This window comes from Chiloscyllium plagiosum, unplaced genomic scaffold (genome assembly GCF_037043375.1).
Source record: "Chiloscyllium plagiosum isolate Xiang-an unplaced genomic scaffold, Cpla_swu_hap1 HiC_scaffold_11, whole genome shotgun sequence".
In the NCBI taxonomy this organism is placed as follows: domain Eukaryota; kingdom Metazoa; phylum Chordata; class Chondrichthyes; order Orectolobiformes; family Hemiscylliidae; genus Chiloscyllium; species Chiloscyllium plagiosum.
In genome coordinates this window covers 38,713,778-38,741,658 of record NW_028270149.1, presented here as the reverse complement: position 1 = coordinate 38,741,658, position 27,881 = coordinate 38,713,778, and the positions used below count along the sequence as shown (strand labels likewise).

Sequence of the window (27,881 nt, the reverse complement as noted above, 5' to 3'; positions counted from 1 at the left end):
CCAAACAAATGAATTTCCATTAAATTATCATCAAGGGATATTAACAAAACAAAACATTCAGAGCTTGAAAATGTACATAAATGCCTCACAAATCTTCTTTGTTACTCCCCGACTGAAGTTGGAATATTGTCCCTTAGGTGCTTGCCACACACTGGTAGGTGGTCTATGTCACAATTTCTAAACCTACATCTTGATAATGAATTGCAACTGGAGAGGGGTGAGTGGAATTCACAAGTAAACATATATCCTATTCCTACTCCACAATGAGTCAGTAAAATAGATACACTTCTAAAAAATAAAATTTGAAACGGTGTGGTAAAACATCACGGCGATGGGATTACATCAATAGATTCTTCAGTACCAGCATTGGTCTCATCTTCATTGTAAGATGCTATCAATCATCATGTACATACTATGTTATTCAACAGCATTGATAATCAGCAATGAGGCTCAATATTGTTTCACTTGCTAATTCAGGGCACCAGTACCAAATATGGCAATCCTGCTGAGATCAATTACACAGCAGGCTTTTGAGAAAGCAAAATGGCACGGGCCAATCCAGCAAGGTTTTAGTACAAATCTAAAGAAAAAGATCTCAGGAAAAGGAGTGACAATGTGTGTGTGTGAGAGAGAGAGAGAAAGAAAGAAACAGTTTTGCATTGCAATATGGCTTGATTTTGTACTGTTTGAAAGATTAATAAAAAATTATATATTTTGAAATTTCAGTTGTATTGATGATTAGAAAATAAATAATAATGAAAATTTTAATAGAGAATGTATTTACAATAAGGCCCGAATGCCTCGGTCATAACTATAACATTAATATTTAAAGCAACTATGTGAACTGTTTGCATAACTGCAATTAGATTAACGCAGAGAAGATTTTCATTACTTTGCAAGATTATAGTCTTCCATTTAAGATACAGCATTAGATTACTGAAGAATACATGGACCATTGAAAGTGCTGCTAATTTATATGGTAATTGGCTTTACTTTGTAGAAGTCTTCCCTATTAAATATGAAATCCCATCTGGCTCTTTTGATTTTTGCCAGTGCAATGTTCATATTAATTGCAAAATGTGAACTTTGTGTCAGACTTACTTTATCATTCGAGGCAATGAAAATGAGCATGCTTAAACTGTATCCTTCTATTTGTAATATGCATATTAAAATTGCGCAATGTTTATACAACCTGACTGTTTCTACCTGTTTTAGAAGAGATATATAGAGCTTTTATATGCTTTTCTAAATTGGCATATAACCACTAAAACGTTACATGTTACAGTCACTAAATAACAATATCAGCAAGTATTATCAATGGGATTTTATTTGTGATTATAATGTTGTTTTGATTCTGAATAGGTCTGTAGTTATTACAGTCATCAACTCTTATTATCTCTGTCTCTTGCCTTATGTTGTAAGAGTCACACAATTTGTGCCTGACCAATTTATTAGATATTTTCAAGGAAGTCTCAACCAGAGTGAATAGAGAGGAACAAATAGATGTATTGAATTTGAACTTCCAGAGGCATTCAACATGATTCCTCACAAAAGGGTAGGTCATAAGATAAGAGTCCAGTGTCAAAGATAAGTTGTTGGATGTAGTATATTGACATGTATTGAGGATTGACTAATTGGTAGAAAACAGCAAGTGGAGATAAGAGTTTCTTTTTCAGGTTGGTGACCTATAACTAGTGGGATTCCACAGGGATAACTGCTGGGACGGCAAATGTTTATTATATGTATTAATGACTTGTATTTAGGAAGTGAATGCACTGTAGTCAAATTTGCAGGAGACACAAAAATGGAATGGCAGGTTGCGAGAGGGATACAAACAGTTTACAGAGAGCTATTGATAGATTAAGTAAGTGGGCAAAAATTTGACAAATGGAGTATAATGTGAGAAAATGTGAAGTTGTTCATTGTGGAAGGGTGAACCAAAGAATGATATTATTTAAATGGACGAAACCTGCAGAAAGCTGCTACGCAAAGTGACTTTGGGGTTCTGGTACATGAAACATAGAAAGCTAGCACACAGGTGCAGCAGGTAATCCGGAAGGGTAATGGAAAATTGGCTCATATTTTAAGGGGTTTGAAGTATAAGAATAGGGAAGTCCTATTGCAACTGTACAAGGTGCTGGTGAGATCACATCTGAAATACTATGAGCAGTTTTGGTCTCCTTATTTAGGAAAGATATGACTTCATTGGAGGTAGTTTAGAGAAGGTTCACTAGATGATGCCTGGTATGGAGAGATTGTTTTGTGAGCAAAGGTTAAACATCGCAGTTTAGGAGAATGAGAGGCAATCTTATTGAAACAAATAAGGTTCTTCACATATTGGGTTTGACAGGGTAAATGATGTGTCCCCTCATGGAGAGTCTCGGACAGAGGGCATATTCTCAAAATAAAGAGGCACCATATTCTCAGAATAAAGAGGCACCAATTTAAGCTGGAGATGAGGAGAAATTTCTTCTCTGAGGATTGTGAGTCTTTGGAACTCCTTGATACAAAAAACTGTGGGGGCAGAGTCCTTATGTATATTTAAGGCCGTGATGGAAAGGTTCTTGGTCAGTAGAGGAATTAAGGGTTATGAGGAAAAAGCAGAAAGGTAAATATATCAGATCAGTCATGATCCTATTGAATGGGACAGCAGACTCGAAGGGTTGAATGGCATACTCCTGCTTTTGGTTCTTATGGCCTTATGATAAATTCTAAGTAAATAAAACCAAAGCTAAAACATTGATCGAGAAGATATGACTGCAATTTCAATTCGATGAGAAATAATTTGTGTATAGATATAAATGAAATTACAACTTTAATGTAAATTCTATCCCAATCTGACACAATGGCGGTACGGTGTCACAGTGGTTAGCACTGCTGCCTCACAGCGCCAGAAACCCAGGTTCAATTCCCGCCTCAGGCAACTGTCTATGTGGAGTTTGCACATTCTCCCTGTGTCTGTGTGGGTTTCCTTCAGGTGCTCCGATTTCCTCCCACAGTCCAAAAATGTGCACGTTAGGTGAATCGGCCATGCTAAATTGCCTGTAGCGTTAGGTGAAGGGGTAAATGTAGGGGAATGGGTCTGGATGGATTGCTCTTTGGAGGGTCGGTGTGGACTTGTTGGGCCGAAGAGCCTGTTTCCACACTGTAAGTAATCTAATCTAATTGCAATCCCCATTTAGGAGATCTTCTCAGTCCATGTTGATTTCACCACCTTCCCTAATTTGTAGTATATCTCCAAACTGTGAAAGAGTGCATCTTCTCATTGAACTTTCTGGGAGCCTTTAAAATTTTATGGAATATATTTGCTCTTAGAAGTTGAATGTTTCTGCCTGGGCTCTCTTAATATGAAAAATGAATAGCCAAGGAAGCAGAGTTCTCTCATGTATTGAAGAATGAACACATACAGCTCTGTTGCTGACCTCAGTGAGACAATCTGGGGAGTATAATTCTCAACCTGATGACTGCATATGATACTCCAAGGATAGAAACATAAGCAGTCTTGTGAAAATCTTTGTTGTAACTTTGACTGTACTTACACCCTTAGACACAGAAAACTCAATACAAAGCAACCTTTAATAGCATGTACTGTCGATAAAAACACTATTTTATCTGGCTTTTGAAATAGGTCACCAAGTAGGATAGTTCCTGCCCCAGTATAGAAGCTCAAATCTGAAACTTTGCAATAAAGAAGAGCCTGCATTTATACAGCATCCTTTACAACTTCAGGAATTCTAAAGTGCTTTACAGCTAATGGAACCAGTTCAGGCAAATATATCTAAAGCACTGTTGCAATGCAGGAAACAGAGCAACCAATATCCCACAAATAGGAATGTGAATATAAAGAAATACACCTTCTTACAACCGATTCATTTGATGAGGTTTATTTTCCTGAAATGCCTACTTTATACTGAAGTAACTACTGCAATATGACTTCTAATCGTACATTAAACTCACTCTGTGCCCCAAATGGTTAATTTGTAAAGCTAGCACATAACTGCGTCATAAAAAAAATTCCCAAGTTCAATTTGCATTGTGCTGAGTTAGTTGATTTCAATCAGAATGGCAGTCAGGGCACTTACATATTCATCTTTCAGAAGCTTGAGCCTACAAAGAGAAAATCAGTATGGATGCTTGTACTTGATACTAATCTAGTGACCCCTGGTAGAATGTACACATTTGTATGGACAGGGTTTGAAAATGGGGAAAGATTCAGCACTGATTCACCTTTAATTGAATTTCCTGCTGAGATACAGATGAAGACATAGAGAATCACCATTGGGATGAAAGGTTTGAGAATGAATAGCACAAATAGAAAGGTATCCCACATAGGAGAGCAACAGCCAAAGAAAGTGGTTTAGTGAGAGTGTCACAAAGCTGATCCCTTTTCCTAAAAGCTGGTCCTTCTTCTCAAGGATAATGAAAGGGAAGTGGTCAGTCCTAAAAGCTGAACTCTTGTTTGAGTCAGTTCAGCAGACACTGTATAAAAGAATGCTGAAAACCTCTCTCTCTCTCCTTCTGCCCTTCTAATTGTAAGCCCCTGTTTCATTTTTGCTCTGTGTTTAAGGGGTTTATTTATTGGGACTGTTGCACGTATTTTTTGGAACAGCATAATTAAGTCTAGTTTGGGTAGACTGAGTTCTGTAGGGGTTCTATTCTGTTCTTTGTGTTTCATTCCGTAATTTTGTGAATAAACCTTTATCTGTTTGTAAAACCCGGTAGTCAACCTAGCTAACTTACTCTGGGTAATTTTCATTGTACACTTACCGAAACAAATTGCAAAGTTATGGTCTGGGCTGCCTGCTTAAGAATGTTTTGAATAGTCTGGCCTAGTCCATAACTTGAGTTTAATTTTCCAATAGGGGTCTATCTAGGCTTCTTAACATGAGATATTTCTGTTGTTTTACAGCAATTTTCAAAGTGACAAGTCAATTTTCATTGTCAAACATTCAATTGCTGGTTTGTGTGTTTAATCTGAAGTGTAGAATCACTGTACAGTTCGAGAGTGAAAAGGATTTCATAAGTTCTTTGTCATTTATATAAATGATTTGGATGTGAATATAGGAGAGATGGTTAGTAAGTTTGCAGATGATACCAAAATAGGTGGTCTAGTGGACAATGAAGATTATCTCAGAGTACAACAGGACCTTGATCAGATGGGTCAATGGGCTGAAGAGTGGCAGATGGAGTTTAATTTAGATAACTGTGACATGTTGCAATTTGGTAAGGCAAACCAGGGCAGGACTTACACAGTTAATGGTGGACCCCTGGAGACTGTTACCAAACAAAGAGACCTAGAGGTGCAAGTACATTGTTCCTTGAATGTGGAGTCACAGGTAGGCAAGGTGGTGAAGAAGACATTTGGCATGCTTGCCTTCATTGGTCATAACACTGAATATAGGAATTGGGACATCATATTGTGTCTATACAGGACATTTGCAAGGCCACGTTTGGAATACTGCATACAGTTCTGGTCTCCCTTCTATAGGAGGGATGTTGTTAAACTTGAGAGAGTGCAGAAAAGATTTAAAGGATGTTGCTGGGACTGGAAGGTTAGAGCCACAGGGCATGGCTGAATAGGCTGGGGCTTTACTATCTAGAACTTCGAAGAGGTTTGAGAGGTGACCTTACAGAAGTTTATAAAATCGTGAAAGGCATGGATAGGGTGGGAAGAGTCCAAAATTAGCAGACCTGGGTAACTTTTCCACGCAGAGTGTGGTGTGTGTATGGAACAAGCTGCCAGAGGAAGTGGTGGAGGCAGGTGCAATTACAATATTTAAAAGGCATCTAGATGGGTATATGAATAGGAAGGGTTTAAAGGGATATGGGCCAAATGCTGAGAAATGGAACTAGGTCGGATTGGGATGTCTGGTCAGCATGGACGAGTTGTACCGAAATGTCTGTTTCTATGCTGTTTCTATGCTGTATGATTCTATGACACTATTTTTATTTACAGGGAAGATCTGAGTTGAAATTTTATTTTCTAAGAATAGTCATCTTCCTTTGCTAAATCTGATCAGTTATGAGAGGTACGCTACGGCACAGTATAGGATGGGATGCCAAGCATTCTGATCTTTGATTATAACCTGAGGGGCACAATAAACACTCTACAAAACAGAAATATTTGCATCCATTCCTTACTTTAGTAATGCAGATAAAATGAGACAGAAATAAAGAAAAAAAAAGATAATGAATTCAGCTGATAAGCTCAGAACTGACTAGTTTTCCATAACTTCTTGGCAGCTAAAATTCACAAATGGTCTATCAGTCTGATCTAAAATTTAAATTAACTCCCACCTGCACAAGTGCACCAATAACCTCATGAATAAGAGATTTATTTCTTTTCAGGTCTACCTGGCTTTGCTCTGGTTTAAAAATGTCTTACACTGAAATGCAGGAAACACAGCCTGCTTGGCAGCCCGCTTGAAGAGAAAATTCTCAGTTCTGGCAAAAGGTCATCAATGTGTAACTTTGTATCTCTCTCCACAGATGCTGTTAGACCTGCTGACTAATTCCTACATTTTCTATTTTTAGTGTGCTCAACACTATTTTTTGGTTATAAAGCAAAGCCTAAAATTGAGTTCATGATTACTTAATAGTGTAATCAGAGTTATCCGGCTGGGAAGCAGCAAATCATCATTGGAAAGAACTGTTTAACAAAATTGAAAGGAAAATTTACAAAGACAATTCAGTTTATTACAGTAAAACGGCATTCACAGATGCTGGATATTAACTGCAATAGAGTTACTCCAAAGGTAATGAATGACAGTTCTGCAATATCTGGAAAGCAACTCAAACCTTATCTTCACAAGTGCCCCAGTACTTCAATCTTCTTTGTTCCCTGGTATATAGGTATTGGCTTCTGGAGTATTGAGTCAACAAGATCCATTTCAACAGCATAGTTTTTGATTCTGTCAATATCTTGACTGAGAATGAACTCCATCTGCAAAATTGAATAGGGAAGCTGCAAAGGGAAGTCAGAGATGAGTTCCTAACCTTTGACCTGCTCTCATAGCTACAGTTTTGATATGGCAGGTCCAGTTCGGTTTCTGGTCACTCATAACTCCCAGGATGTTGGTGGGAAATTCAGCAATTATAATGTCATTGAATGTCAAGAGGGATGGTTAGATTCTCAATAAAAACCAAAAGATCTGCAGATATTCTAAAGCAGAAACAAAAACAGAAATTGTTGGAAATGTCTAGCAGACCTGGCACCATCTGTAAGAGAAATCAGAGTTAACGTTTTGGGTCTGGTGACCCTTCCACAGAACTGTTCCGAGGAAGGTCACCAGACATGAAATGTTAACTCCAGTTTGTCTTCACAGATACTGCCAGACCTGCTGAGGTTTTCAGCAATTTCTGTTTTTGTTAGATTCTTTCTGGTTAGAAATGCTGATTACTTGGTAAATGTGTGGCATGAATGCTTCTTTCTACTTCTCAGCCCAAGCCTAATGTTATTCAAAGTCTTGCTGCATTTGAATATGGACTGCTTCAGTCCCTGAGGGTTCATGAATGGTGCTGAACGTTGTGTACTCATCAGTGAACGACCCCACTTCAGACCTTAAGATGGAGACCAGCTCATTGATAAACAGTTGAAAATGGGCCCAGGACACAACCCTAAGGAACGGAGTCAAACTCAGTCAGTAGTGGTTGTGCTCTGCCACTCTTGATGACGGACACTGAAGTCCCCGTCCAGTATATCCTTGCCACTCTCAGTGCTTCCTCCAAGTGGTGCTTAACAGGAGGAGTGCTGATTCATCAGTCAAGGTGTGGGCAGTATATATTTCTCAGCAGTAAATTTCTTTCTCCTTGTTTGACATGATACTGTGACTCTTCGTAGAGTCCAGACTCAATGTTGAAGACTCCTAGGGCACCTTTCTGCCAACCATATACCATGTGTCACCACTTCTGCTGGGCCTGTCCTGCTGGTGGGACAAGTAGCGTTGCTGATGGTGGTGTCTGGAACATTGTGTATATGGTATAATCCCATGAGTATGGATGACTATGGCGGGCTAGTGCCTGATTAGCCTGTGAGACAGTGCTCCCAGTTTTGGCTGCAGCCTCCACATATTAGTAAGAAGGACATGCAGAGCCGATAGTCCTGAGTTTGTTGTTGTTGTTTCTGGTGCCTAAGTTGTTGCCAGGCAGTCTGTGTGGTTTCATTCCTTTTTTTCAGAATTTTTCAAAGTTAGATACAACTGAGTAGCTTGTTAGGCTATTTCAGAATGGGTTTAAAAATCAAACATGTTGCTGTGGGTCTAGAGTCACATGTAGACAAGACCAGTTAAGGTTGGTAGATTTCCTTCTCAGAAGGACATTAATGAACCAGGGAGGCTTTCCGAATAATCAATAATGGCTTCATGGTCATCATTAGACTTTTAATTTCAGATTTCTTGTTTGAATTCAAATTCCATTATCTGACATACCCAGAGTCAGAGTCTTGCAAAGAGCCTGAGTCTATGAACTGCTAGTTCAACAACAATGCAACTACAATCTCTCAACCTCCACCCTTTGTATCCTATTTATAAGCCAATTTTGCATCCAGTTTGCCAACTTGCCTTGGATCCCATAGGCTCTTCCCTTTTGGATCAGCCTTCCATGTGGGACCTTGTCAAAGACCTTACTGAAGTCCATGTAAACCACATCAACTGCACTATCCTTATCAATATATTCAGTCATCTTTTAAAAAAAAGTCAACTAAATTAGACAGAATATTACTCTACAACATATCCATGCTATCACTGAGCAATCCTTGCCTTTCCAAGTATTGATTAATCTGACTTCAGAATTTTTTCCAATAATTTCCCTACCACTGACCTCAGACTAACTGGTCTATTTTTTCCTGGCCTCTTCCTGCTACCCTTCTTGAACAAAGGAACCACATAGCTATCCATGAGTCATCTGGCACTTCGCTTATGGCCAGCAAAGTATTAATTATCTCAACCGGCCCAAACTCTTCCATTTCCTCACGCAGCACCCTGGGAAACACATCATCAGGCTCTGGTGATTTATGTACCTATATGCCTGCTAAAACATTTAATCCTTCCTCCTTGTCAATCTTAACATCTTTTAGAAACTCACCATCTCAACTTAAACCCCAGTTACAATGTCTCTCTCCTCTGTGAATATAGTTGGGAAGTATTCATTTAAGACTTTGCCACGTCCATTGGCTCCACCCATGGGATGCACCTTTGGGCTCTAATAGATCCCACTCTTTTCTTGGGTATTGTCTTACTCTTAATATACTTCTTTGGGGTTTTCCTTGATTCCACCTGCCTTTTATTTTTCTTCTTTATGCCCTTTACTGGCTTTAGTCCCTATAAGTCTGTTGTTTTGAAAAACCTCAGCTTTTAGATGGCATTTGCTCCAAGTAAGAATAAACACACTAAAGGCTTCCCTTTACTTTAAAGAATTTAGAGAAACAAAATGGTGAAATGAACTTGTGATTGGATACAAGGAAGCCTTCCCTATGTAGAAAACTGTTTTAAGAGTTTATTGCTGCATTTGCTTTCAGGTGAACTTTATAACTATGCCAAAAGACCATTCAGCTGCCTTTTTTAATGTTTAGATCTGACCAAAGGGCTGTGGTTCGTTCTTCTTAAAGAAGGGAGGAAGACAGATCTCTGACCTTCAGATTTTTTATTTTTAAATAAAAGCATGCATAGAAATTTCAAGTATGCAGAAAGAGCTAAAATTTTAATCAAATATAAATTAATTATTTTTCTGGCTACAAAATGCCTGATGAGGAAAATGAAAAAGTGATAGGTTCGCATATTGTGAGGCATTCTCTTGGAGATGGGCTGAAGTATTTTATTTAAGGGGAGTAGACGCAGCTTTCTTTTATGTCCAAATGTACTTTACCTCATCTGGGAATACATGATTCTGATAATGGAACTTGAAATTAGATAATGTTTCATTCAGTAGTACCAACATCCTCAGAAAATAAATTGTTTTGTACATTTAGATGCCTATATTTTCCTAATCCGACATAAACCCTATGAGTGAAACCTTTCAAAATAAGGCATATTTAACAGTGAACTATTCCCCCCAAGAATTCCACTTAAATTTATAATTGCTGCTATTTTTATGTATTACCTCCTACTATAATTAGTCACAATAAAATAAAGTTGGAATTTTTGACTTTGTGTCTGTTGTATATGGATCTGAAAGGGTTAATGCTGAGGAGTGCCATGGGTACCACACACTATGATGATGATATTTGGACCTGTGAACAGAACGGTTTATGATCTTAAAGGAGTGAGACACAACATCTGATCCTTCTCAAAATCTCTGTAACAATGTCTATCTTATCAATGTGACCTGAAACCATTTGCTAACATTTAACAAACTATACTTTTGTGAACTACTCTTCTAATTATACAAAAAGTAGTTTTCCTCTACCATGGTAGACAAAACAGTCCTTTTAGTTTCCTGCATTAAAGAGGATAATGGTGGTTAGCTACATCATGATTAGCAGCTCTTACACCATAGTAAGTTGGCATGCTCATACCACATTTCCAATAACGGATATCATATAATTGTCTTATGTTAATATACTAGCATTAGGTGTTTATAAATATATACAGGTGTTCTCATAATGTACTAGATTTGTTTGAAGTCTATGTTAATTTACATTTAAAAGATAGACAGTTTATCAAATTAGTGGTGCATGCAGTGATTCAATATGCCTTCAGGACTTTGGCTGAATCTCAATTCATTAAAATAATGGAATTCATAAAATAGTAACACCAGTACAAACTATCTTGATGTGAATGATTAATAATTGTTGTTTTTCAAGCTTCTGCTTTAGATGATAGCTTGTTAGCTGTCCTAATCTTTTCATTAAGACACTTAAGATTGTTCCACTCAAAGTCTTAAGAATGTGCATAGAGATTCCAACCATCAAGAGAAACGAGCTAAGGTGTGATGTCGGAAAAATATTTTTAATTATCACTTCAACATTTGCATTATTTTAATATTTATCCAGTATAACAATTATTTAAATGCTCTTCTTTCTTGTTCTCTCTAGTGCAGAATTCACTGTCAGTGCCACACTGACCATTTTTAAAAATTTAAATGCTGCATTTTCTTGATCCACATCATGCTTAGTAGTTATGTATTTGAATTATATTTTGTATCTGCTTTTCTATCATTTCCCTCTTTTTAATCACTTGAGGGATCTGGGCGTCACTGGCTGGCCAGCAATTACTGCACTAGCTGTAATTATCCTTAGTTGCCCTTGAGAAAGAGGTGATGAGCTACCTTCTTGAACTGCTGCAATCCAAATGCTGTAAGTTGACCCACACTGCCCTTAGGAAGGGAATTGCTGGATTTTGACCCAGTGACAGTAAAGGAACAGTGGTATATTTCCAAGTCAGGTGGTGAGTGACTTGAAAGTGAACTTGAAAGTGGTGGTGTTCCCATGTATGTGGTGCCCTTATTCTTCTAGATGGAAGTGGCCGTGGTTTTGGAATCTCCTATCTGAGGATCTTCAGTAAATTTCTGCAGTGCATTTTGAGGATAGTGCACACTACTGTTATTGAGCATTAGTGGTGGAGGGAGTGGATGTTTGTTAAGGCGGTGCCAATCAAGAGACTGCTTTGTCCTGGATGGTATTAAGCTTCTTGAATGTTGTTGAAGCAATTACTATTAAGGCAATATATTCCATTACATTCCTGCCTTGTGCCTTGAGAATAGTGGACAGGCTTTGGGGAGTCAGGAGGTGAGTGACTCACTGCAGTATCCATAATCTCTAATCTGCTCTTGCAGCCACTGTGTTTATATGGTGAGTCCAGTTCAGTTTCTGGTCAATGGTGACTCGAAGATGTTGATAGTGGAGGATTCAGTGATGGTAACACCATTGAACATCAAGGTGTGTGCTTAGATTGTCTCTCTTATTTAAGATGGTCATTTGCTGGCATATGTGTGACATGACTGTTACTTGCAACTTGTCAGCCAAAGCTTAGATATTCATGGAATAGATTCACTACAGTGTGGAAACAGGTCCTTCTGCCCAACAAGGCCTCACTGACCCTCCAAAGAGTAACCCAACCAGACCCATTCCCCTACCCTATTGCTCTACATTTACCTGACTAATGCACCTAATCTACACATCCCTAAACACTATGGGCAATTTAGCATGGCCAATTCACCTAACCAATACATCCTTGGATTGTGGGAGGAAACATGAGTACCTGGAGGAAACCCATGCAGACACGGGGAGAATGTGCAAACTCCACACAGACAGTTGCCCGAGGCTCGAATCGAACTTGGGACCCTAGCGCTGTGAGGCAACAGTGCTAACCATTGAGCCACCATGCTGCCCAAATCTTGTCCAGATCTTGTTGCATTTGAGCATGTACTGCAAGCAATTCTGGTCCATACCCAGTACAAAATATCTGTTTGAGTTCTTTTACATGTTTACATTTGTTTTAATAAGCTACCTCTATTCTGCTTTTCATTTAATTATACTTTTGCTTTTCTAAAACTTTGCTGTGAGTTCTGTTATTTGTATGCAGAGGTGACCTTTGGTTTGCACTTATTGTGACACTGGTCAATATTTTTGGTTGCCTTAAGTGGCGTGGGTAATGGCAAGAAATATGCAAAAACATGTCAAAATGAAAGAATTGAGAAGGAAAGTTTTGATTTCCCTCATAGATTTTAAACAGTGAGTTCTGAATCTCATTAATGCACATTATTTCTATGCAATTGTATCTTATTATTAGCTACCCTTGCTCATTTCTCTTCAGCTCTTAAGGTTCCTCTCCTTCCCTGAGAAACTAGATGGCACCAATTCCCAATGTGAAGTCAGAGTGGCTACCTGGCATCGCCAAATCACCACTTTCATCACTGACCTTCACTTACTTTGTCTTCATCACAACATCTGTGCATGCCCCTTGGTTAGCACCTTCCTTCTCTCTACATCTAAGCAAGTCAGCTTTGGTAAAACTATCAGCCTCTCAGTGCCATCATGCAATCTCTCGGCCCAGCTCACTTCTACCCTTCAGGTCTGCAATTTGGACAAGCATCTATGACTTGTCTGGTCTGTCAGTTGCTTTGCATACTCATGCGTCTACACAAGATACATTTTAAGACTCTTAGCATCATTTCTTTTCACTGACTTTCTTTGCACTTACTTAATAGTTGCCAGAATCTGTGGCTTGCATTGCTTTTCAACACATATGAAGTGGCAGTTGCTTGTCATGGCTCAAAGCATTGAACATGGCTATATGACACCACACTACATCAAGGTCGCACCTACAAAATATGCCAGCAGTTTACATGGCAAAAACATTGCACATATTCAACCAAATGGAGGTGTGTGAAAGTCACAGCCTGTTGGAGTGAGGAGTAAAATGCACTGTCAGTTGAGAGGCTTGACCAATTCCAGCTCAGGGATTACAGCCACAATCATTCCTCTAGGTCATGTGCAACCAGTCTGGGGATTACAGCCACATCAGTTGAGGTGATATAGAGATATCAATCTTGAGAGTTTGGGATCTGAACAACTTTTCCTGCAGTGATACAAAGGGAGGAGGACTGAGTACTGCAAGAACAGTCAGTGATGATGCATGAGCAGGAGAGGTGATGAGGTGTCTTGAGTGGGTGAGTGGGAGGTGCAGAGGACAGGAATAGTTAGTAGTTTGGGAGGATGAAATGTTTGAGAGCTGTTGAGTGGACATGATACATGAAGTTATGAATTGCAGTCTATGAACTTTGGTAAGATGAATGTGCAGTGGAAGAGATTGAGTGAGTGGTGACCCTGTAAGTGTGAGGTAGGAGGTAGCAGAGAATAGATGGCAGCACTTAACCTTCTGGAGTGCAGAAGATCATGAACATTGTCCATGTACATTGTGTTTTACCTGGGACGCTGCACTGACCTGAGCCTCTTTCTCAGACCATACTGGCTGAGTCCAGTGGCATGGCCTCCTTTGCCAGTTGACAGGAAAACACTACAGACGTCATTTCCACCACCAATCCACCAGCACCTCCTGGTTCCTGTGGGAAAAAAAAGGGGTGTCAGCTGTATTTTCTGGACTCTCTTCTCGCAGATAACAGTGGAGCACCACAGTGTGAATGTCAGTTCCCGGCTTGTAGCATTTGAAATGCTACACAACTGGGATTTAAATATGGTACCAGTGACATGGACATCACGGTATCCTGATAGCAGCAAACGCTTCCACCTCTCCTGTCACATGGTTCCACAAGATGGACGCTGAAGGCCTGTTATACAATTATTGAGGCAAAAGCCGAAGATTACATAACAAAAGTTGACATGACCCACAGCAGACTGGGTGCCATGAGTCTAACTCAAATAAATACTTTACCAAAAAGTGGTAAATTTGTGCCAACACTTTGTCACAGTTCCAATGTTCTTTGATCAGATAAGTTAAATAAGTCCTTCTGTCTGCTGGACCAGACTCAAGAGAGTTGTGAATGCATGGAATGCGTTGCCAGCTGTGGTGGTGGAAGCAGAGTCATTGGGGACATTTAAGCAACTGCTGGATAAGCACATGGATAACAGTGAGTTGAGGGGTGCGTAGGTTAAGTCACTATATTTTTCATTAGGATTAAATCTCGGCACAACATCATGGGCCAAAGGGCCTGTTCTGTGCTTTTTTTTAATGATCTATGTTCTAGACTGGAAGCTGGGCTCATCCTTGACAGGAAAAGTAATGAACATAGAATGAGAATTTGAGAGAAGATAAAGAAGTGACTGAAATTAGAAGGTCAAGAGAGCACTGGTTTACAGCAAACTCCAGGTTTTAAAAAAACTTTTAGCCTGGTTATGATTGGACCTTCAAAATAAAATTAATATTGTACATCAAAAGTCTGATGCCTATGTGCCCTTTCCAATCCCACTACACCTTCTGTAACGTCACTCTGTGTGCTCATAGACCCCAAAATGAGACCATGAGATTGCAACTAAGGAACTTGAGCCCAATATGCTCCATCCACAATCCTTACTGATCCAATACCTTTCATCCGGTGATTGCAGGACATATTTAAATAATTCAGGTGCCATAGTCACCTGAGCCCAAAGAATACTTTGCAGCATTCTGAAATCCCAGAATCACTTCAACATACTGCCATGACTTGAGACTGGACTATCAAACTAAAAGGCCTAAAGCAGACATTAGACCTGCTGACATTCTGAGGAGGGATGTAACATCTGTTTTAAGTAACAATACTGACAAACACTGTAATTTTTCAGGACTGTGAACTTCATTGTATATTCAACTTTTCGGATGAGAGAGGCTGCTTTACCAGCTAACCTTGGCTTGCACTTTCTGACACACATTACAGGCTTGTCACCTACTTTGCACGAGGATTTGTATGAGGCCAATTTCCCAGAACCTGCTGTCTTGACATCGTGGCATAAAAATTTGCTGATGACATTTTAAGAACAGTAGACTGTAAACAAAGAATCCAACAGATAGGAAAAGAACACTTTATGCAGCATTTCACTATTTTCACGCATTTGCCATTTGGGTTAGTCACAGGAAGCCAGGGACAAAAGCTTTATATATCCAGGATTCATTGATGTACTGAAAAAAATTCCAAAAGCAGATATCATTCCAAATAATGAAAATAAAATTCAGAAACAATACTTCCCAAAATATGAGATTCATCAATTTATAATTACTTATTTTCTTCTCTCACTAACAGCATCATTTTATGCTCCTTACTGCCATTCAGTTTTCCCATGGCATCACTGTGTAATCTTATATCTATGACCAATGTAATCTATAACACAATTTGAGAGGCTGGAATACCCTGAAGTGATTGTCTTTATAAACCTCTTGAGATTTTTTCCTGTTGTCAACTGGCCCCTATACTCTGAAGAAGATCTGACTGCAGGCTGAATCACTTCAAATATGTCTTTGCATAAATCATGTGTGGGTATCTGAGAGAACTGTCCAAAGGATATGCTTATTGTGAATGGCAATACGATCATGTGAGCACCCTTCTGATAATGTCAGTAGCATTGGCACTGGATTTGGAAGACCATTAAACTGTAAGATGCAAACTAATTGTTAAAATTAGATCAATGACATCATGTCTCACAATTGTGTGCAATCAGTAAGCATGCCCCTTCCCATTAGAGTTAAAGATTCAGAAAACCCTGATTTGACAACTGGAGTGCTGTAAGCAATGAGCAGCATACCTTGGAGGGAACATATTGGACCTGGAGAAAGTGTGCTGCAGATTTAGGGAAATGATACCTGTATTCTAAAAATTACATTATGAGAAGAGATCACATTGTGATTTGGGTGGGGTACTGAGTTTGATCCAGTTCCAACTCTGCACTGGTTGGAAGGAGGAAAGGTGTCTGTGGAGGGGTTTATTAGTCACATTTTCAGTTTTCCCTGAGTTTGCCCGATAATTAGCTGGACGTTTGGTGACCATTCAGCAGCAGCAGGCACAGAATAGAGGCAGTCCATATAATGTATGAGACCGATTGAAAGATAAGACTTCAGCTATTACTTTGCTGACTGTTTTGCACTACTGTGGAAGCCGGGGATCAGCAGGAAGAGGGGCAGAGGAATGATGCTCAAGCCAAGGTTATTCCATGGTTTATCGATGCAGATCTTGGAGGTTGTGTTGGAGGCGAGATAAGAAAAGTGAGGGGACTTGGTCATGAGATGTGACAGAAAAGCCTTTCAGATAGACAATATAGGCCTGGGCAGAAGTCACAGAAAATGTCAGTATCTGTGTCTTCTAGAGGAAGACATTGCACAAATACTTTCACAAATTTCTCTAGTCTGGCAAGGCAATTGCAACTAACCATCCAGATGACAGGCCTGTGGCCACAAGCAGATACATCTGAGCAGCTTGAGGGTATGTGATGCTTCTAAATATGGGAGAAATGTCTGCTCAATGTAATTCCTGATACTTCTCGAAGGTGATGAAGGTATCATGATATTGTCAAGGATTGCAAGCTCACAGATGCATAAAGCACTGATAGAGTTAAATACTATCTGAATAGCAGTGAATGCTACCCTTTCCAGTTGAAAAGCCTCACAGGTCACACTCACTGACTTCTTTACGACTGTTAGGTTGCAAACAATGATCTGTCGCATCTGAAGAATCCAGTGATGGTGACTAATCTCACAGCCCTCTGTACTGGCAAGCTCCACTTGTTTGAAATTATATGTACTACTTAGCACTTGCAAACTTGTGAGATGCAATGGTATGTAGTTGCTTGGTGATGCCACCAAAGTCCACTGCCCTTCATTGGAATTACATTATTATGTTGTTAGGTTTATATATTTCAATAGTCAGAATCTTAGGGTGTCTTGGTGATGTGGGAAATGGTGAGATTTATTGTAAAATTGGATAAAAGGTCTAGCAAAGACCTTCTCTGACATGTTCAGACTCACAGATTGTGACTGAGCAGGGCAGCATCACAATGCTTGAGTAAATGCACAGCCACATGGGCCCCAGTGACACTGGTCCTTTGGTGGATATCCAGTGAATGGGAAGATGTTCCGAGAATGGAAGATGGTAAGGCGGGGATAGGACCAGATGTCGAACAGTGTGGTGCTGGAAAAGCGCAGCCAGTCATGCAGCATCCTAGGAACAGGAGAGTCGACGTTTCGAGCATAAGCTCTTCATCAGGAATTGGAGAGTGGCCTAAGGGAGCTGAGAGATAAATGGGAGGGGACTGCGGCTGGAGGGGTGGTAGCTGGGAATGTGATAGGTTGATGAAGGTGGGGGTGAAGGTGATAGGTCAGAGAGGAGGATGGAGTAGATAGGTGGGAAGGAAGATGGACAGGTAGGAATGTTCAAGAGGGCAGTGACGAGTTGGAAGGTTGGATCTGCGATAAGGTAGTGGGAGGGGAAATGGAGAAACTAGTGAAATCCACATTGATCCCCTGTGGGTTGAAGGTCCCAAGGCAGAAGACGAGGCATTCTTCGTCCAGGCATTGAGTGGCCAGAGTTTGGCGATGGAGGAGGCACAAGACTTATATGTCTTTGGCAAAGTGGGAGGGGGAGTTAAAGTGTTCGGCCACAAGCCGGTAGGGTTATTTAGGGTTATTTAGTGCAATGGAGCCCACAAGGGAGCAGGCTATTCTGGATCTAGTGCTATGTAATGAACCAGACTTTATAAAAAATCTTAAAGTAAGGGAACACTTAGGAAGCAGCGATCATAATATGGTAGAGTTCAGTCTGCAGTTTGAAAGAGAGAAGGCAAAATCAGATGTAATGGTGTTACAGTTAAATAAAGGTAATTATGAGGGCATGAGAGAGGAACTGACGAAAATAGACTGGAAGCAGAGCCTAGCAGGGAAGACAGTAGAGCAAAAATGGCAGGAGTTTGTGGGTAAAATTGAGGACACTGTACAGAGGTACATCCCCAAGAAGAGAAAGATTATCCGGGGAGGGATTCGACAGCAATGGCTGACAAAGGAAGTCAGGAAATCTATCAAAGAAAAAGAGAGATCCTATGAAGTGGCCAAGAGCACTGGGAAATCAGAAGATTGGGAAGGCTACAAAAACAAACAGAGGATAACAAACAGAGGAATAAGGAAGGAGAGGATCAAATATGAAGGTAGGCTACCCAGTAATATTAGAAATGATAGTAAAAGTTTATTTCAATACATAAGAAACAAACGACAGGCAAAAGTAGACTTGGGCCACTTCAAACTGATGCTGGAAGGCTAGTGATGGGAGATAAGGAAATAGCAGGAGAACTTAATAAGTACTTTGCATCAGTCTTCACAGTGGAAGACATGAGTAATATCCCAACAATTAAAGGGAGTCAGGGCACTGAGTTGAGTATGGTTGCCATTACAAAAGAGAAAGTGCTAGAAAAGCTAAAAGGTCTTAAAATTGATAAATCTCCTGGCCCCGATGGGCTACATCCTAGAGTTCTGAGGGAGGTGGCTGAGGAAATAGCGGAGGCGTTGGTTGAGATCTTTCAATAGTCACTGGAGTCAGGGAAAGTCCCGGATGATTGGAAGATTGCTGTTGTAACCCCCTTGTTCAAGAAAGGATCAGGGCAAAAGATGGAAAATTATAGGCCAATTAGCCTAACCTCAGTTTTTGGTAAAATTCTAGAATCCATCATTAAGGATGAGGTTTCTAAATTCTTGGAAGAGCAGGGTCGGATTAGAACAAGTCAACATGGATTTAGTAAGGGGAGGTCATGCCTGACAAACCTGTTGGAGTTCTTTGAAGAGGTGACAAGTAGGTTAGACCAGGGAAACCCAGTGGATGTTATCTACCTAGACTTCCAAAAAGCCTTTGATAAGGTGCCACACGGGAGGCTGCTGAGCAAGGTGAGGGCCCATGGTGTTCGAGGTGAGCTACTGGTATAGTTTGAGGATTGGCTGTCTGACAGGAGGCAGAGAGCTGGGATAAAAGGTTCTTTTTTCAGAATGGCAACCGGTGACAAGCGGTGTCCCACAGGGTTCAGTGTTGGGGCCGCAGCTGTTCACATTATATATTAATGATCTGGATGAAGGGACTGGGGGCATTCTAGCGAAGTTTGCCGATGATACAAAGTTAGGTGGACAGGCAGGTAGTACTGAGGAAGTGGGGAGGCTGCAGAAGGATCTAGACAGTTTGGAAGAGTGGTCCAGGAAATGGCTGATGGAATTCAATGTGAGCAAATGCGAGGTCTTGCACTTTGGAAAAAAGAATACAAGCATGGACTACTTTCTAAACGGTGAGAAAATTCGTAAAGCCAAAGTACAAAGGGATCTGGGAGTGCTAGTCGAGGATTCTCTAAAGGTAAACATGCAGGTTGAGTCCGTGATTAAGAAAGCAAATGCAATGTTGTCAATTATCTCAAGGGAGTTGGAATATAAAAGCACTGTTGTGCTACTGAGACTTTATAAAGCTCTGGTTAGGCCCCATTTGGAGTACTGTGTCCAGTTTTGGTCCCCACACCGCAGGAAGGACATACTGGCACTGGAGCGTGTCCAGCGGAGATTCACACGGATGATCTCTGGAATGGTGGGTCTAACATATGAGGAACGGCTGAGGATCCTGGGATTGTATTCATTGGAGTTTAGAAGATTAAGGGGAGATCTAATAGAAACTTACAAGATAATACATGGCTTGGAGAGGGTGGACACTAGGAAATTGTTTCCGTTAGGCGAAGAGACTAGGACCCGTGGACACAGCCTTAGAATTAGAGGGGGTAAATTCAGAACAGAAATGCGGAGACATTTCTTCAGCCAGAGAGTGGTGGGCCTGTGGAATTCATTGCCACAGAGTGCAGTGGAGGCTGGGATGCTAAATGTCTTCGAGGCAGAAATTGATAAATTCTTGATGTCACAAGGAATTAAGGGCTACGGGGAGAATGCGGGTAAGTGGAATTGAAATGTCCATCAGCCATGATTGAATGGCGGAGTGGACTCGATGGGCCGAATAGCCTTACTTACACTCCTATGTCTTATGGTTTTATTGTCTTATGGTGTAGCCCAGAGATGTTCTTTGAAACGTTCTGCAAGTTGGCGTCCTGTCTCCCTAATGTAGAGGAGACTACCTTGAGAGCAATGGACACAGTAGATGATGTGTGTGGAAGTATAGGTAAATCTCTATCGGACGTGGAAGGATCCTTTGGGGCATTGGACAGAGGTGAGGGGGGAGGTGTGGGCACAGGTTTTCCACTTCTTGCAGTGGCAGGGGACAGTGTTGGGAGTGGTGAGTGGGTTGGTGGGGGGCATGGACCTAACAAGTGAGTCACGGAGGGATTGGTCTCTCCAGAATGCAGATAAGAGTGGGGAGGGAAATATATGTCTGGTGATGGGGTCTGTTTGAAGGTGGCAGAAATGGCAAGGATGATGCTATGTATACGGAGGTTAGTGGGGTGAAAAGTAAGGACTGGGGGGGGGGGGTTTGTCTTGTTGCGATCGGAGGGATGGGGTTCAAAGGTGGAGGTACGGGCTGTGGAGGAGATGCGCTGCAGGGCATCATCGACCACGTGGGAGAGGAAATTGCTGTCGTTGAAGAAGAAGGCCATTTGGGATGTTCTATTGTGGAATTGGTCATTCTGGGAGCAGATGCGGTGGAGACAGAGGAATTGGGAATAAGGGATAGCGTTTTTACAGGAGGCAGGGTGGGAGGTGGTGTAGACCAGGTAGCTTTGGGAGTCAGTGGGTTTGAAGTAAATGTCCATGTTGAGTCAGTTGCTGGAAATGGAAATCCTCCCAATTCCTCCAGACCAAAGTGATAGCCATAGGCATCCGCATGGACCCTAGCTCTGCCTGCCTCTTCGCTAGGTATGTGGAATGCTCCATCATCCACAGGTACACTGGCACCATTCCCCATCTTATCTTCCACACATTGATGACTGTATCGGTGCCACCTCGTGCTCCCAGAGGAGGTTGAACAGTTCATTAACTTCATGAACACCTTCCACCCCAATCTCAAGTTCACCTGGACCATCTTGGACACCTCCCTCCCCTACCTGGACCTCTTCATCCCCCTTTCCGGTGACCAACTCAACACGAACATCTACCTCAAACACCCCGATTCTCACAGCTACCTGGACTACATTTCCACCCACCTGCCTTCTTTAATAACATTATCCTTTATTCCCAATTCCTCCACCTACACTGCATCTGTTCCCAGGAGGACCAATTCCACAATAGAACATCCCAGACAGTTTTCTTCTTCTTCAAAGAACCCAATTTTCCTTCCTAGATGATCAACGATGCCCTCCAGCGCACGTCTGCCCTTGAACCCTACTCCATCAACTACAACAAGGACAGAACCCCCCTTGTCCTTACTTTCCACCCCACCAATCTCCAGATATATCACATCATCCTCTGCCTTCCACATCCTATGGAGATTTACCTGAACTTCCAAAGACATCATCTACTGTGTCCTTTGCTCTCGAGGTGGTCTCCTCTAGATTGGGGAGACAGAATACTAAGTTGTGGAATGTTTCAGAGAACATCTTTGGGCCACATGCACTAAACAAGCCCACTGCCCTGTGGCCAAACACTTTAACTCCCCCTCCCACTCCACCAAGAACATGCAAGTCCTGGGCCTCCTCCACTGTCAAACTCTGGCCACTCATACTTAACCAAGAAAGTTGTATTTCAGCTGAATATTTCTCAAAATCTGCTGGATGCAAACTTTTTATAACCTATTTACAGTTATGTGAACACTCTTGCATGCCAGCCTCTTTGCAGATTTACCCTCCTACAAATTTAGTTCCAAATGAATGCCACTTCATTCCATGAATTACAGACTGTTACAGTTAAACCTTGATGAGTCTTTGTCTAACAAACCTCATTACACTACAGGAATAAGTTAAAAGTGAAGAAGTTCAAGGCCATATGGACTTTAATTACAGGATATGATAAGCAACAGTGGGAGAATTCTGATCTTCTTCAGTGAGGGTGCAAATCTCAGTTGCCATTTGCCTTGATATGCGCAGTCTCTCACGGCACTGATTCTTCAACATGTTCATGTTCATACAAAAACATACAACATACAAACAAGGAACAAGCATTTGCTTTTTGAGCCTCCTCCACTGTTCAATAGGATCATGGCTGATCTTATTTTAACCACAACTCTATATTCCTGTATACCCCTGACAATCTTTGATCCTGTTGGTAATCAAGAATCCATCTATCTCTGCCTCAAAAATATTTGAAGTTTCTGTATTCATTGCCTCTTGAGAAAGTGCTTTCCAAAGACTCATAACCCTCTGAGAGAAACATTTTTTCCTCATCGAATGGGCGACCTCTTATTTTAAAACTCTCACCCCGGTTCTAGATTTTCCCACGAGAACAAGCATCCTTTCCATATCCACCTAGTCAATCCTTTCAAGATTTTATATGTTTCAATTTAGTCAACTCTGACTGTTCTAAACTCCAGAGAGTACAAGCCAAATCATCTAGCCTCTCCTCATTGGCAATCTGCTCATTCCAGGTAATGGTCTAGTAAACCTTTACTGAACTGCTTCCAGTGCATTGACATCCTTCCATGTGCAGTGACCAGTACTGCACGATACGTTGGTCTTACCAATGCCTGTATAACAAAAGTATAATCTCCTTACACTTGCATTCAATTCCCCTTGCCATAAAACATAAAAAATACTTTCCAGATTATTTCTGTATTTGCATACTAACCTTCTTCGATTCATGCAGAAGGACACCCAGATCTCTGAATTTCAGAGCACTGCAACATCTCATTGCTTAGACAATGTGCTTTTTTCTTTTATTTCTGCCAAAGTAGACAGTCTCGTGCTTTCCCACATCATACACATCTGTCAGATACTGACCCACTCACTTAACCTAGCTATATCTAACTAGAGGTAGAATTAGAATTCCTACAGTGTGGAAACAGGCCCTTCAGCCCAACAGGTCCACACCAACCCTCTGAAGAGTAACCCAGCCAGACCCATTCCCCTACCCTATATTTACCCCTGACTAATGCACCGAGCCTACACATCCTTGAGCACTGTGGGAAATTTGGCATGGTCAATTCACCTGACTTGCATAAATTTGGATTGTGGGAGGAAACAGGAGCACCCGGAGGAAACCCACGCAGACACGGGGAGAATGTGCAAACTCCACACAGACAGTCACCCAAGGCTGGAATCAAACCCAGATCCCTGGCACTTTGAGGCAGCAGTGCTAACCACTGAGCCACTGTGCCGCCCTTAAGGTGTTAGGAAGCAAGATGCTATTTGATCACAAATAAAGCATGTGAACGACAGAACAGATTTGTGAAGCTACATCACGTGCTGACAATACAGAACGATAACCAAGGTCATACTACTAAAATATCAGGTAAAACTTTCTGCATTCCATAGAAAAGGAGTCTGAAAATGTTCAGTTAGAATTTCTCCATTGAATTTCTCCCACATGATAGCATTGCTATGGGCGGAACTGAAGCTGTGGAACAGAACTTTATAATTAAAAACTAGCAAAGAAACTGTTATAGCTAACAGTAAGTTAAATTATTCAATTCTAAATTGATTCCTTCCAGAGTTTTACACATCAGTGTTGTATATTTAATGCAAGTACAGTTCACTTGTCCCAACACATTACATGATTCCGAGGTGAGGTACACATTTGGGTTTTCTGAAATTAATCTGCTCTGACCATCCATTCAACGACACCAAGGGTCTTTGCCAGATTTTCAAAATCTGCTGGTTATATAATACTTATTTTGGAATGTTCTTCTCCTATCTGCCATCAGAGACACAGACATTAAGTAGTAATCCATGGAGAATATGGTTACTGAGGAAGCACTGAGCACCATCGAGAACCACATATTTGTATTTAAATAATCAAATGTCTGCTCCACCTTTCCACAATCTCTGCCTCATCCTCAGCCAATCGCATATTCACTAAGGCCAGGACCCAATTTCACTGTGTGGGTCGGAGTTACGATTATCATATTTCAAATTAAAGTATGCCTTCAACCTGACCTTTGACCTTTTAAAGAACAGTAGATGTTACAAGAAAATTACTTTCAAAGCACAATAAAGATTTGCAATAAATTGGGAAGCTGGATAATACAGCTTTGAAAGGAATTTGACAGCTAATTAGTAGCAAAATATTTTGATTAGTATATTATAATGCAAATTGATTATTTTCAGCACATGTTCTTAATTTTTCCAACAAAAAGAACTAGAAGATTGAAAATGTTTAATCTCTCAAAGTCCAAGAGGCTGAAGTTTTTAAACTAGAAGTCACTGGTGCTAGAGGTTCCATCCAGGGATCATAAAAGATTCTGCAAGTTCACAGATTTATGCTTGTTTGAGATCAAAGCTGTTGAGAAACATGACCAAAGTGTCATGAGAAGTATGAGAAGTATGTATCCTAGGATTACTTTGTATTTGCTGACTACTTGCACATTATTTTGACACATTGAGCATTCTTATAAAAATGATTTCATTAATATATTCCTTTGAGTAATTAACAGAGTTTCTCAAAAGTTAGAACAAGCGGCCCCTGGGAGACTTGTTGCTAGGAACAGGTTCCCAGGAAATTGTTAATATTTGCAGGGGGTCTTAGGAGCGTAATAACGTGCACTGGGGAATTCCATCAGTGATTTAATATCCATAGTATTTCCATTGGAGTGTGTGGATGTTTGCAGAGTGCCATAGTCATGAAATAAAAGTAGATTAATAAATAAATGCAAATTTTAAAAAAGCACAGCTATGAGAGATCCAATAAGCCAACAATTTCTCTGAACACCAAAGAACACTCCTTGCTAAATTCTTCTCCAGTGGATTACTGGCTAAATGGCACAGAGCATGAAGCTTCCTATTTTGGAGAATAAACTGGTCTTGGTGAGTGCAGGAACTGAAAAGTTGATTGGAAGGGGAGCCTAGCGGGGAAGTTAGTGGAGCAATAATGGTCAATTTGGGAGGTACAGTAAAAATTCATCCCAAGGAAGAAGAAATATACTAAAGGGAGGATGAGGCAACCAAGGCTGATTAGGGAAGTCAGGGGCAGCATAAACGTCTGTCTAAATACCTTTTAAACATTGCTATTGTATCTGCTTGCACCACCTCCCCTGGCAATGTCTCCTCCAAGGCTTACCTCAACATCAGCAGCATCTTGCTACATGAGTTATTCTTTTGCTGAGCAGTGGGGTGGGGTGAGACTAAATGGCAAGCAGGAGTTGCTATTTCTGGGGAATTGTAGCTTCTTAGACAGCTATTTAATGACATGACTCAGCTTATTAATATTCAGCTTTCAATCCAATCAAATGCATCAAAACAAGCGAGACATCGAGAAATTTTGTCACGGATACCTGACAACTTCAGCTCACTTCTGGCAGTGAGGAAGCTCCAAACAGCATCTCAAGACACAACCCACAGGCACCAGTTATATGCACCTCTTGTTCACAGATACAGGCATCCAGCACTTGCCAATCCCTCATGACCATCATGACAACTCTCTGATCCACTTGCAAGACACTCAGGAAGACTTGTAGTCTAAGGTGCATCAAAACGCATTCAAAGGCTGCAGCTCAGGGCTGCTCACTTTTTGTTAGCACACGTTCACTTAATGAGTCCCTGCACGCAGTATCCATGCCTTGCTATGCCATGCCTTTTGGTGAATTGGCACTACAACTGGTGCCAAAGGTTATCATTATTGCCATATTGATGTGCTATTTTGCACAGCCTCACTAACCCTATCGCAGGCTGTTTGTCATTTTTGTCAGTAGGAATCTGCCCAGAGTGGGAGGAATAGTGGTACAGCTTCACCCGCCCCCACCTACTGTACACATCCACTGAGGTTAGGACACAAACTCGGCTACTTTGCATTCAAGAATCAGTTCTTTGTACATATGCAAAGCGTGCAGAATGAATGTGCTTACGTATCAGATGTTGTTCAAAGACAGACTGCGCCATGCTGTTAGTATTTACTAAACTAACATTATCATCTCGGTGAGGCAGAAATTTGCAGAAATAACTTGGAAGGAGATGATTAGTGGCTGAAGGCATCTCATCAGTTGTGAAACTTCCAAAGGTGCTATATGATAAGGGGAACATCACTGCATCAGATTTTATGTAAATATGACAATGGCCTTGACTGAATGCAATGACAAGTATCAAGGCTGATGTGGTGTGGGATATGAAAGGGGTTGGATTGCAGCAGCACACTCTTTTGAAGGTACTGTGTTGGACATTCAGCCAACATACCAGCATTACCAACTTGGTGCACATGCTGTAAGCAGGCCAGTAGTGGTGCAGCCGATAGGGTTGTTGAAGGTAGGGTTCTGTAGCTTAGAGTGATCTGAAAGGACTCTCCAGTATAGTCCTAAAAGAGTGAGCCACATAATCCTGTTGTGCTGTGCTCTCTCCAACTGGAATTAACAACAAGGTAATCTGATGGATGCTACAAAGCCAGCAGAACGGGAGCCATCTTCCAAGGAGAAGTATGAGGACTGTGAGCTGGAGGAAGCTCTCCTTGTGAATGACAGAGCTGAAGGAAAACAGGACCTGGTTGACACCTGTAGATGAGAGCTGGGTGCAGAAGGCCATCATGGATTGTTAAGGTCAAAATGCTAGCATTTGGTTTATGATGTGGGTATGAATTACTTTGTTTCCTTCGTGTTCCTTTTTGGTGGCTGTCAATAAAAGCTCATATTTTGATAAGATGTGAGTCAAAAAGAGGCAATGTTTTGAGCATAAGTTCTTCATAAGCTCTCCTGCTGCTCAGATGCTGCCTGACTGGCTGTGCTTTTCCAGCACCACACTTTTTGACTCTGATCACCAGCATCTGCAGTCCTCTTTCTCTCCCAGATGACAAGATGTGGGTGACCACTGAGTACTGGAGACTCAGAGAGGATCGTCATATGGGTTTTATCCAAGTCGTGAGTGTGGTGCTGGAAAAGTACAGGAGGTCAGGCAGCATCTGAGGAGCAGGAGAATCTCCTTGATGAAGGGCTTATGCTGAAACGTTGATTCTCCTGCTCCTCAGATGCTGCCTGACCTGCTGTGCTTTTCCAGCACCACACTCTCTACTCTGATTTCGAGCATCTGAAGTTCTCACTTTCTCCTGGGTTTCATCCAAGGAAATGCAAAGTATGTGGTCTGGTGATTATGTGGCCACTCAGGTTAATAGAATCAATAGAACTGAAACTCCATGATTGGATGTGCCATATATCCATCGTTCAAGCTGTGGCCATTATAATGGTGAAGACATTTCCATTGGAAAACTATATCAATGGCAGCTTCAGCAAGATCTGCAAATGAATTGTGGTAAAAAGAATTAAGATGATGGGTGAAAATACAAATATGAAAGGTAACTTAGAATTATATCATTCTAATCCACCATGAAGAGTGAAGCAAATATACATATATTTAATGAAGTAGATAAGGTAAAATGACCTCAGAAGACAGGAGTAACAAACAAACTTATAAATGCATATGTTAGACCCTCTTA

At 40.9% G+C, this 27,881-nt stretch overlaps 1 long non-coding RNA gene across 1 annotated transcript in view; it reads right to left on the bottom strand.

Annotated features, from left to right (window-relative positions):
- Nucleotides 1–13,992, bottom strand: part of LOC148148780 (uncharacterized) — a 60,607-nt gene extending 46,615 nt beyond the window's left edge. The window contains exon 1 of the long non-coding RNA XR_015758574.1: nucleotides 13,881–13,992. This is a non-coding gene — a long non-coding RNA (uncharacterized LOC148148780). The remainder of the gene's footprint in view (nucleotides 1–13,880) is intronic.
- Between the last annotated feature and the right edge of the window lie 13,889 nt (nucleotides 13,993–27,881).